This window comes from Crocuta crocuta, unplaced genomic scaffold, assembly GCF_008692635.1.
Source record: "Crocuta crocuta isolate KB4526 unplaced genomic scaffold, BGI_CrCroc_1.0 scaffold11, whole genome shotgun sequence".
NCBI lineage: Eukaryota > Metazoa > Chordata > Mammalia > Carnivora > Hyaenidae > Crocuta > Crocuta crocuta.
The window spans coordinates 6,228,659-6,240,417 of record NW_027528624.1 but is presented as its reverse complement, the minus strand read 5'-3'; the positions used below and the strand labels follow the sequence as shown (position 1 = coordinate 6,240,417).

Sequence of the window (11,759 nt, the reverse complement as noted above, 5' to 3'; positions counted from 1 at the left end):
TGTGGGTGGGATGGATTAATATATGTAAAGAAAGAGTTATGAGGGCCGTCTAACTGTATATACGTATATACATGTGTATACATGTATATACGTATATACAGTATAACTGACTTCTGGTGAGTGTGCTGGGATTTCCTGATTAATTCCCAGTTTCTAGGCCAACCAGTGTGCTCCCCATCCAGGTCTCCCTGGTTGTCTGTTGGCCTCTTAGCACCCACCCCCAATACTCTAGGCATTTCAAGCCTCTCCTGCCTTCTCCCTGAAGCCGGAGGGTCACTTTTACTTCTGGTCCTGGGACCAGCTCCTAGTTCAGGTAAGGCCCTGGCACCCCATTGGTGTCCCAGTGGCTCCCCAGGCCAACGCGGCCAACGCTAGGTGTTTAGTTCTGTGTGCCCTTCTCCCCTCCAGGACTGGAAGGATGGGCATGGGGGTGGATCTGTCCTTCCAAACTCCCACACAATTCCAGAACCTTTGCACAGCGTTCCTTCCTTCCCTTTTTTTTTTTTTTAATGTTTTATTTATTTCTAGGAGAGAGACAGAGAGAGAGACAGCATGAGCAGGGGAGGGTCAGAGAGAGAGGGAGTCAGACTGAAACAGGCTCCAGGCTCTGAGCTGGCAGTCAGCACAGAGCCTGACGCGGGGCTCGAACCCACGAACCGTGAGATCATGACCTAAGCGAAAGTCAGATGCCCAACCAACTAAGCCACCCAGGCGCCCCTCACAGCATTCCTTCCTGAACCCTTGTATCCAGCCTATGGTTGGCCAAGCACAGAGGGCACAGAGATGAACCAGATAGGGTCTGCCCCTGGGGAAAAGGCAGATTATAAAAGCATCGCATATACTTGCCTGATATGCTCTTTCTCATAACTCCCTTGGATCTTCTTTTAGGGTTAAAGGATCTTCCATAGCTTCAAAACGAGCAGAAAGTCTACACCTTAACCCCCAAATCATGTGGAAAGTTAAGAAGTTAAGACCAAATGATCTACTGAAAGTTTTGTGGTGTCACTAAAATCTTCACGTGGCCTCCTTCTAGCAGAACAATAGGGTTAAAGTTTAAGTAGGGGAAACAGGGAGAGAGGACCGCAGAGATATTTTAAATGTGCCTGATTGTTTTAATTATTTATATTGGGTCCAATTTTAGCCAAATTGGGACTTCATCTCCCCTCCCCTTCTTCCACTCCTTCTGTCTTCTCAGATGGTTGAATCTGCAATTTGTCTTTAAAGACAGTCTGGTCTTCACAGCTTCCCCTCCGGCCTGACTCCCCAGAGAAGATGTACCTTTCCTGAACACACACTTAGCCAAGCAGGGATCTAGTTGTATCCTGCGGGTGTTGGGCAAGCGTTGAGCTGCAGTTTCCCAAGAACGGGCACAGCATGTGACACTCCCCGCCTACCTCTCTGGGCGGGGAGAGGACCGGCAGGCTGGGGGTCAGGGTGTCCTGTCCTTGTCAAAGGCCACGGGAATGTTTCGTTAGCGAGATTCTGGTGACTGTCCAGCCTCCTTCCCTAGACTCTTTCTGCTGGGCCACAGAGACTGGGGGTCCTTTAGGGACGATGAGAAGCATCATGGCACAAGGGAGGACCGAGGCAGGGTAGCGAAGCCTGGGTGGTGGCCCCAATCCTGACCACCTGCTTCCTTTCAGTGGGACCTTGGGCTTCTTGAAACCAGGAACTGTCTCTTGGTCTGAGCTGTCCCTGGCACCGGGAGTTGCCTTGCATGTCTTGTGTTGTCATTTCCCAGTCTGGTCAGGGAGGAGTCCAGGGTTAGACACAAACGTCTTCAACCACCAGCACATTGGGGCCATGTTGCGGGGGTGGGGGGTGCCGGCAGGTGTGGTGAGCTGCAGGATAGACTGGGCCCAGGTTACCCAAGCATCAGTTTTGCTGAAAGATCTAAGATTTATTTTACTTAAAAAAAATACAACAAACCTGGATATGCCATGATAGAACACACAACATTGACATGAACTTTTAAGACAAAACACGTTCGGTTGTTTGGATGGTTTTCGGCCATAGCTCCAGACCTTTCAGAGTTAGCTTCCTCTGCCAAAGGGAACGTTTCTGTAGAAACTTCTTAGAAAAATACTGAGTTGGATGATCTCTAAGTGACTTTGTGGGAAGGAAGAGTCGATTTCTCGTGTTGTCCCTTCCAATGCCTTTCCTCTTTACCACTGTCACCATATGAGGAGTCTTGGGGATGGGATGGGGGGGTGGGGCAGGGCTTGAGTCCTCCTTGAGAACTGGCCTGCCTTGACTCTGGTTTCTTCTCTCTCTCTTCCTGATGGTTTAACTGATGGAGGGTTTCTTGGGTCTCTCTTTGGCTCCGGTCACCCACCATTTTGGACTTTCCTCCCTTCTACTGGAATAACCCCATCTCTAGATTAGTCCAGTGCCTTGTTCTTTCTAATCTCTCTTCCTCTCCCATTGCCTTGACAGTCTCTTGAATAAGGAGTTGCTTTAACTCCCACTGCCTGCAGATCCCTTTTGTCTTACCACCAGTTTATGATACATTACCTCCCGCCCTCATAAAGATTTCTTTCATTGGGGTTATCTTTTGAAATTTGGACAAAACATTCAGGCACGTAAAATTTGCCAATTCTAATCTCAACAAGCTGTCATAAAGGTACCCATCCCTCTAAGCGTCCCACGCTCTTCAGTGGGGGGAAGAATAACCGAAGCCAAGCCTCCTGTGTAAAATAATAAGCCTGGATAGACCTTGTTGCAATAGAGGGAAAGAGGAGAACCCGATACCTAACTACCCTCAATAAACCACCTTTTTTCTCCTTTACATTTAAACTTTGGTGGGGAAAAAAAGTATCTGAACTGTGGACTTTGCCCAGGTGCAAGGAAACCACGTTTTTTTGTTTGTTTGTTTGTTTTTTAGAGAGAGAGAGAGAGAGACAGCATGAACAGGGGAAGGTCAGAGAGAGAGGGAGACAGAATCTGAAGCAGGCTCCAGGCTCCGAGCTGACAGTCAGCACAGAGCCCCACACGGGGCTCGAACCCACGAACCGTGAGATCATGACCTGAGCCAAAGTCAGACGCTTAACCCACTGAGCCACTCAGGTGCCCCGGAAACCATGTTTTATATGGTATATTCAAGAATAATAAGGAAGAAGGGTAGACCGTGTGTGTGTGTGTGTGTGTGTGTGTGTGTGTGTTCATGCTCTTCTTAAAACCATGTTATTAGGCCACCTGGCTGACTCAGTTGGTAGAGCATGTGACTCTTGATCTTGGGGTCAGGAGCTCAGTGCCATGTTGATTGTAGAGATTACTTAAATAAACAAAACCATTTTCTTAGGTGTAGATATGCAGCATCACTTGGCCCAACATTTCACTGAAAATACAAATAATGCTGTGACATTATTAGGCTGCTGTGGTGTCTGCACATAACAAGTCTTACCATATATTCCAGTGCAGTTTATATTTGAGTATTTGTGCGATATAGGACAGTGCGATTGGCAATATGGTGTGGAGCCTGTTGAAAGTAGAGAAGAGGTACTCTGTAACTGCGAGGAATTTATTATCGAATTCAGCTTAAACCAGCAAGTCTGCCAGAGCATATTCCATTTAAGAGATGGTAAAATATCTACTTGGGGGCGAATTCAACCATGTGGAACTAGCCCCAAGTCTGGAGAGGGAAAAATTATTGTCAAAAGCCTATGTACTTTATGAGGCTGAATCTGGTTTTACCCCGGACCTACGCACATGGCATGTATAATGCCGAAATTACTGGCTTAACAAGGGAGGTTACCTGTTTTCCTGGGTAAGTTGTGAGAAAGCAACCATGCATAGCAAGGTAGGAAAAGAAAGAACGGTCAACTAAAAAAAAAAAAAAAATTGTCTGTGGTCGAGACACACTCCTGTCTGGTAGAACCAGAGTCCTGCTCCGTTGGCGCGGCATCCAACACACTCCATTTACTAAGGCGGGAAAGTCCAGATGCCCCTGGAAAAGAAGCTGCCATCAAAAACAAAGAACAGTTTTGTCAACTTTATCCTTTGGCAATTTAGTTCTAAATTTTAACTTTCCAGAAAATTCTTTTCATTCAAAAAAAGTTGTCCCCTGGCTCACGTGGGTGAAGAAGCTGATGGCTACAGGTGAAGTCAAGGTGGCCGGCCGCCTGCCCCTGGGCCACGGACCCTCCTGTGGGGAAGCTGAGCTCTGAGCTGGCCATCCATGCCCAGATGGAGTTTCCGGGAGCATCTGTTCCCTGTGCCCAGTCTTGTTCCTACCTGAGACTTCAGTGGAAGGAGAGGAATCAAAGGAAGAGAGAGCGAGCCCGGGGAGAGATGGCCGTGGGAGGGCCTGCTGACCTGGCACGACCGTGGTCTTTGATGCAGAGGCCGACTTGGGGATGCAGCCCGCAGAGCGTGCGGAGGGATACTTGGCTGCTGGGCAGCCACATCTCTCTCCTTTTATTCCCCTCCCTGGGCCTCAGTGGCAGAACCTGGCCCAGGTTCTCAACATTGCCTGCCTGTTAGAATTGCCCACCTTGGACCAGCTGGTCGAGTCTCTGGTTCCTCGACTTAAAAAAAAAAATAAATGTTTTCTAGATGATTCTGGGCTAGGAGAACAGGAACCGTGTGACAGAAAGAGGGTGGCTGGCAAGACAGTGACTGGACAACAGAAAAGTGAAACCAGGACAAAAGCAATGAGGATGAGGATGATGATGATGAGCCACATTTACGGTTATCGTGTGCCAGGCAGGGTTCCAAGAAATAACTTACCTTCACTACGACCCCTTGAAGTAGGACCTACTATCTGCATTTTACAGAGGAAGAAACGGAGGTTAAGTAATTTGCCCAGGGTCATGTAGCCCACAAAGACAAACAGGCTCTTTGGCTCTTGAGTCCCTGCTCGGGTGTCAAGGTTGATACCTTCCCGTTACAAAGCCTCTTCAGATACTCAGTATGCAAGTTTCCGCGTTATAAGAGCGTAGCAAGGAGCTAACGGTCTACTTCATAACTAACAACAAAAGGAATAACAAGGATGTAACCGGTTGCAGGAAATCCCCTCATTTTGTTTTGCCTTGTTTTCCCCCCGAGCATCTCTCGGAGTTTGTGTTAACGGTGGTGGTGGAAAGTCCTAGCAGAAAGAGTCTGGAAGGTTCTATTATCTCTGACCAACATATATTCCTAGAATGGAGATAGAGTTAAATTACTGAGTTTTTCTACATCAAACACAGCTTGGTAATGTTACATTATTAGCTGGATTGAAGGAAAGTAAAATATCCCACCTGCCTGTATACAGCTTGTTTCGTTAATGAGGATGCCCCGATGTGGGTGCAGGGACACAGCTCCATTCCACTGGCGCTGCGGTCAGGTTATTCATACGCCATAAGCAGGCTGTTTGTCTGGAACAGTGTGTGGATGTGACTGACCACTCGAGTCCTTCACATTATGAATATTTATTAAGCACCTGCCACGGCCAGGTCCACACGCTGGACACCGTGGATACAGATGAAAGAGCTTTTGCTCCTAAGGAATTCAGGCTGTAGGACGGCAGATAGATACACAAAGCAAAACATTTACTGGTGCTATGTGGCCTTGGTACTGTGCTGAACCTTTTACATCATTTCCGCATGCAGGAAGTAACCTTAACCATGCAAGGGTTAAGTTCTTGAATCGTGAACTTCACAGTGAGGATAGAGGGGACAGCGAGAAGACAGGCAAGAAGGCACCTCTCGGTTTGGGGGCGGGCAGCTGGATGGTACAGTCCTAGGGCCGGGTTTAGAAAGATGGACACACACCAGGCAAGTCAACGTGGGGAGAATGGGGGAGGGAGGGCATCAGGCAGATGGGACAGAAGACCAGGGGTGCAGAAGCGTGAAAGCAAGCCCTGCTCGGGGAGGTGGGGGGGACTGAGCTGACCTCCTCACTACCCTGCCCCCCCTCACTTTTTATTCTAAAAACACACTGCATCTCTGGAGAGTAGCTGTTATCATTTAAATTCTCTCCCGGTCTTCCCTACTGTGGAGCAAGCTCCTCGAATTGGGTGTCTCCACCCCCCTGGGTGGTGGCTCAGTAAATATTTGTGGAAGGAGAAAGGCATCCTGGGGGATGGGGGGGCTTACAGTGGGAAGGGCCCCTGCCCCCACCCCTGAAGCTGGCAGTTTTACTGCAGCCTGGACCACAGCAGAGCAGCGAGCTGGAGCTGCTTTGGTTGGAGGCACCGAACCTCCTTTCCCGGGAGACGTTTTGGTCCTTAGAGGGAGCAGTTCGGCAGCCCCGAGCACGTGCAGTGCCAAGTGGCCACGGCAAGGCCTCTCATGGTGGCCCGTGCAGGTCCCAGAACAGTGGGATTCGGGGTGCAACCGCATGGAGGACCCAGGTGCTCAGCTCGGGCGGGTAGCTCACAAGTGAGGGGGCGCAGCCTCGTGGGTGTGTGAACTGTAAGGTCACACAGGACCTCCCGCTTGGTGTGAACCTCTGCACTCACTGTCTTGAAATTCTTCCTAAATTCTGACTAAGGGGCCCTGCATTCTCATTTTGCCTCGGCCCCTGAAAATTATCTAGTCTATATGGCATTGAGTCTAAGGAGGTTTACTGGGTATTTGTGAATGCCAGGTAGTCTGGTGAAGCTACAGTCCTGCCCTCCCTCTGGACGGCTTTTCATTTTTTTAAAATGTTTTACTTATTTCTGAGAGAGAGAGACCACATGAGCAGTGGAGGGTCAGAGAGAGGGGGAGACACCGAATCTGGAACAGGCTCCAGGCTCTGAGCTGGCAGTCAGCACAGAGCCCGACGCGGGGCTCGAACCCACAAACCGTGAGATCATGACCTGAGCCGAAGTCGGACGCTTAACCCTCTGAGCCACCCAGGCGCCCCAGGACAGCTTTTCAAAAGCAAGACTGTGTGAGACAAGGTGGCCACATAAAAATAACTCTGACTCCCAGCAGCTCAGAGTGTAGACGCTACTGCTAGCTGGTGTCACCTGAGGACATCTCCGTGTAGGAAGGATGATGTGTTGTTGAGCAAAGCTTGTGGTGAAATTGGTCCCACACGTCTTTTACCTCTGGCCATGTGATTAAACTTTCAACTGCATCTTACTAAAACTCAGTCTGAAGTTTTAGTCTGAAGAGTCTGAATGGCTCTCTGTGGATAGTGTTTCCATGGTTTTCTGGGGGGAAAATAGAACCATTTTCCAACATACGAAGATGCCAAAGTCCAAGGCCAAAGTTGCCTCAACTAAGAGAAATCATTTCTGGTAATTGTGAGAGATTATTGCTCTCCTGTGTCCATTTAAGTGTGTGTGTGTGTTTTCTGTGTTTTGGTTGCCTTTCTGACTCAAGACCTGAATTTAAAAAAAATGTATGTTTCAAGTTTTCTATGCAAAATATCAACTTGATATTCAGTAGAAAATAACGTTTTAGAAAAAAACAAAATTCTACAAATTCATACTTAGGCACTTTCAGGTATTTGGAGAGTCTGTCCACCCTGTTTGTAGGAAATCTGTTTTCAAATGGGGAGCGATAGAAAAATGGAAAGGGGGGATTGCTTCCATTTTTTTTAATGTTTTTTATTTCTTAGAGAGAGAGAGAGAGAGAGAGAGAGAGAGAGAGAGACGTGAGCAGGGGAGGGTCAGAGAGAGAGGGAGACACAGAATCTGAAACAGGCTCCAGGCTCTGAGCTGTCAGCACACAGCCCGACACGGGGCTCAAACCCACGAGCCGCGAGATCACGACCTGAGCTGGAGTCAGAAGCTCAACCAACTGAGCCACCCAGGCGCCTCAAGGGATTGCTTCCCTTTTGAATTATTTCAGTTATTCCAGCCAAGACAAATCACTTTTTAAGGAACGGAGCGAATTTACAGTTTTCATCTCTGAATTGCCATTCTCAGTCTTGGCGATCTGATGGGGAAATCGGAAAAGTATCATACGACTGGAGATAAGTGAAATTCCCTGTTTGCAAAGCTGGGAAACGTAAATACTAGGGCCTTGATTCTGGTATGCAGGACTGGCCCCAAATATTTCAGTTCATTAACTAGTAAATGATCACAGGGAACCAGCATGCATCCACGAAAGCCAAATTCTGTTGAGTTGACTTAACCTAATTTTTTCGTTGGTACCATTATTGGGTGGGTCAGTGGGGGAAATGCCAGAGCAAAGGTGTTATCTTTATTTAAGTAAAAATGTAACTGAATGTACCCTAACGTCTTTATGTATATGATAGGGAAGCTGGGGGCTAGGAGCCCAGCCGAACTTCTCGCTAATAGAACAACGAACCAGCCTTGTTTTTATTTCCACTGTGAAATAGAATATGGAACTCATGCAGTCTTTCCTCTTTCCTATTTTACATCTTTCTCATTCATTCCTGCCCACGTTCCTCTTTAGTTTCCACAAAGAAAATGAAGCGAAATTGACTCCTCATAGTCAAAGGATCGGCCTGTCGTTCTTTTTTATTGTTAGGAATTGGACCATTTTTAAAATTTCTTCCATTCATTCATGTAATTGTTGGATGGCTTTTTTGAGATCTGCTTTACGTATCATAAAATCCACCCATTTTGCAGGTACAGTTCAGTGATATGGGAAATGTGTCCAGTTGTGCAGTGGTCACCACCATCCATCACAGAGCCTTTTTGTCACCCTCAGCAAGAGCCTCGTTCCCATGTTGACCCTCACTTGCACCTGTAGCCCCAGGTGATCAGCAATCATTTTCTGTCTCTACAGTTTTGCCTTTTATGGGAGCTTCCTATCAGTGGAATAAGTCAATATATAGTGTTTTGTGTCTGGCTTCTTTCATTTAGCATAGTTTTTTGAGACCTGTCCACGTGTGGCATAGGTCAGTCATTTGTTCCTCTGTTTTTGCTAAGCAGTCGTCCATTGGATGGACAAACCATAGCTTGTTTGTTGAGTCACCTGGTGATGGATATATATGGTTTTCAACATCCATCCAGTTTCAAGTTTACTACTATTTTTTAAAAAAATTTAATGTGTATGCATTTATTTTGATAGAGAGAGAACACGTGAGCAGGGGAAGGGCAGAGAGAGAGGCAGAGAGAATCCGGGGCAGGCTCCCCACTGTCAGCGCAGAGCGCCATGTGGAGCTCGAACTCATGCCCCGTGAGATCGTGACCTGAGCTGAAATCAAGAGTCAGACGCTTAACTGACTGAGCCACCCAGGCTCCCCAATAAGTTTACTACTTTTATTCCTGATCCAAAGTACAGGTTAGAAATAAGTCCCGTTTTCCTTGCTACTTCATCCCTCTCCCCTGAATCCCATTTGAGGGACATGAACATTCACAGGAAGGTCTTGGAGGAAGAGTGAGGAGAGCTACCCATCCCCCCGCCCCCCATCCCTGGCCACAGTGTCTGCCTCTCAGACTAGTGCAGCAGGTGTTTTGAACTGGATGCTGTAGGTTGATCAAGTTAATGACTCTGATTTGAGGGAAAGAGCGGGTCTCTCAGATCTAAAACTGGACAGCAGGGAACATAAATTCCTGACTTCTGTCTTGGCTCATTTGTCTTCCACCCAAAAAAATGTAAAAATGTCCATGTTGCCAGACTGATGAACCCATTTCCCCCCCTCAATTTACCTCCCCACTGATTTCATTGCTTAAGTGAAGCGTTTGGCAATTCACCGAATTCCACTCATGGATTCTTTCTGTAAGCGTCCGTTCCGCACTGGCTCCTGGCAGGAGAGGGTGAAGCCCTGGACCTCAGCCCTGCGTCGCAGGGTTGTCCTCCAGGGAGGCTTTGTCAGCTTTTGTTCTGTTTGGGCATTAAAGGGCCCCTGACCTTATAGCGCTAGTAAAATCTCTTCTGCATATTTGAGCCCTGAAATTTCATCTGAATTTAATCACCGTGAGTCCGCTGTGGCAAATATAACCTATTTCTTCCTTTAGTGGGTAGCATTGATAGTAGTGAACATAAGCATAGGATTCAATCTCAGTTATTCAAAACTTTTGACCCACAGAAGATTTTCTCTGGATCTTAAGCCCAAAGCCTGATTGTCCTACATGGTGGCAATAGCTTCTGCTGTCATGCATGCCTAGGGTTGATTTCCCTTCACTCTGAGACTGACTGAAAGAGTCAGGGTGCTAAGTGTCCTTTGCCCACACACAGCCTTCGCTTAGGATCGAAAGTGAGGTCTCATCCTACCCTTATTTATGGCCCAGGCTCACAGAGATCATACAGTGAAGGAGGAAAGAGTCTGTATCCTTACGGTGTTCTGGTGGGCACAGATATTACACCAGCAGACCGTGCCACCGCCATCTTTCTCTCTTCCCTGGGTGAGGGGAGGGTGCCTTTCTTCTCCAGGCTGAAATTCCACTTGTTCTCCTTCTACTATAAGGACCCACTCAGTCCTTTTTTCAAAAAATGCTAGGACATGTGTGAGTATATCACATGTGGACTGAAAGCTGACTATGCTTATCTTTTGTCATCTGTAGGACTGGGAGTTTATTTGCTTTTTTAAACACTTTATGAGATACAACCCATACCATAAAGTCCACCCATTCTGGTGTATGACTCAGTGGCTTGAAATATATTCAGAGTTGTGCAATCATCACCACTATCTACTCTTAGAACATCTTATCACCTGAAAAAAAAAACACACAAAAACTCATACCCATAGGCTGTCCAGCCCTGGACAACTCCTAGTGTACTTTCTGTCTCTACAGATTTGCCTGTTCTGGATATCTCCTATAAACAGAACCAGACAATATGTAGTCTGTGACTGATTTCTTTCACTTGGTGTAATGTTTTTGAAGTTCACCCATGTTGTAGCATGTATCAGTAATTCATTCTTTTGTGTGACTGAATAATATTCCATTGTGTGGACACAGCAATCTGTTTATCCATGAGTCAGTTGATGGACGTCCAGGCTCTTTCCATCTTTTAGCTATTACGAACAATGTTGCTATGAACATTCACGTACAGATTTTGGGTGGATTTATAGTTTCATTTCTTTGGAGCCCATACCTGGGACTGGAATTTTGGGTCATATGGTAACTCTTGTTTAACACCTGGGGAACTAAAGGCACCTGAGGTCTCAGTCAGTTAAGCATCCGACTCTTGATCTCGGCTCAGGTCATGGTCTCAAGGGTTCATGAGTTTGAGCCCCATGTCGGGCTCTGTGCTGTCAGTGTGAGACCTGCTTGGGATTTCTCTCTCCCTCTCTCTGCTCCTCTCTCTCTCTCTGTCTCTGTCTCTCTCTCTCAAAATAAAGAAATAAACTTAAAAAAAAATTTGAAAAAAAAACATCTGGGGAACTTGAGCTGGGTGTTTCCATTCACTGCCTAAAATCTTCTTGGAGGCCAAGGAAACGATGCTTTGCATAGATGTCTCCGACTTTCAAATCCAAGTCCCTTTGCTAGTCAGGCCTGTCTGAAAATGAACGGATGCAGGAGAATTTTATGGATGAGGTACCACGGGAAAGGGATGAAGAAGGAACAGTCAGAAGGGCTATTGGTTCAACTCATGTAGTGGTGATTACATGGGGTTTTATAACAGGGAACCAGGGCTTTGTCCTGTTCGACCTGATATCACCCTGTGCTGCTCTCAGAACTGTAGAAATGGTTTGCTGGGTGTGTTCAGCACTGCATTCCTTTTCTTTCTTTCTTTCCTTCTTTCTTTTTATTTGCTTTTATTTGAAGTAGACTCCACGTCCAATGTGGGGCTTGAACGGATGACCCTGAGGTTAAAAGTAGCGTGCTCTACCCACTAAGCCAGCCAGGTGCCCCAGTGGGTGCCTCTTTCTGAAGAGGTTTAAGACACTACCTTTTTTTTTTTTTTTTTTTTTTTTTTTTTTTTCCTACA

The 11,759-nt window shown here is 46.8% G+C and overlaps 1 protein-coding gene and 1 non-coding gene across 5 annotated transcripts in view; one reads left to right on the top strand and one right to left on the bottom strand.

Moving 5' to 3' along the window:
• Positions 1-11,759, top strand: part of AGPAT4 (1-acylglycerol-3-phosphate O-acyltransferase 4) — a 124,893-nt gene that overhangs the window by 7,060 nt on the left and 106,074 nt on the right. The gene's annotated exons all lie outside the window — the stretch shown is intronic.
• On the bottom strand, positions 7,643-7,727 carry TRNAW-CCA (transfer RNA tryptophan (anticodon CCA)). The gene has a single exon. It is a non-coding gene; the product is annotated as a tRNA-Trp (tRNA).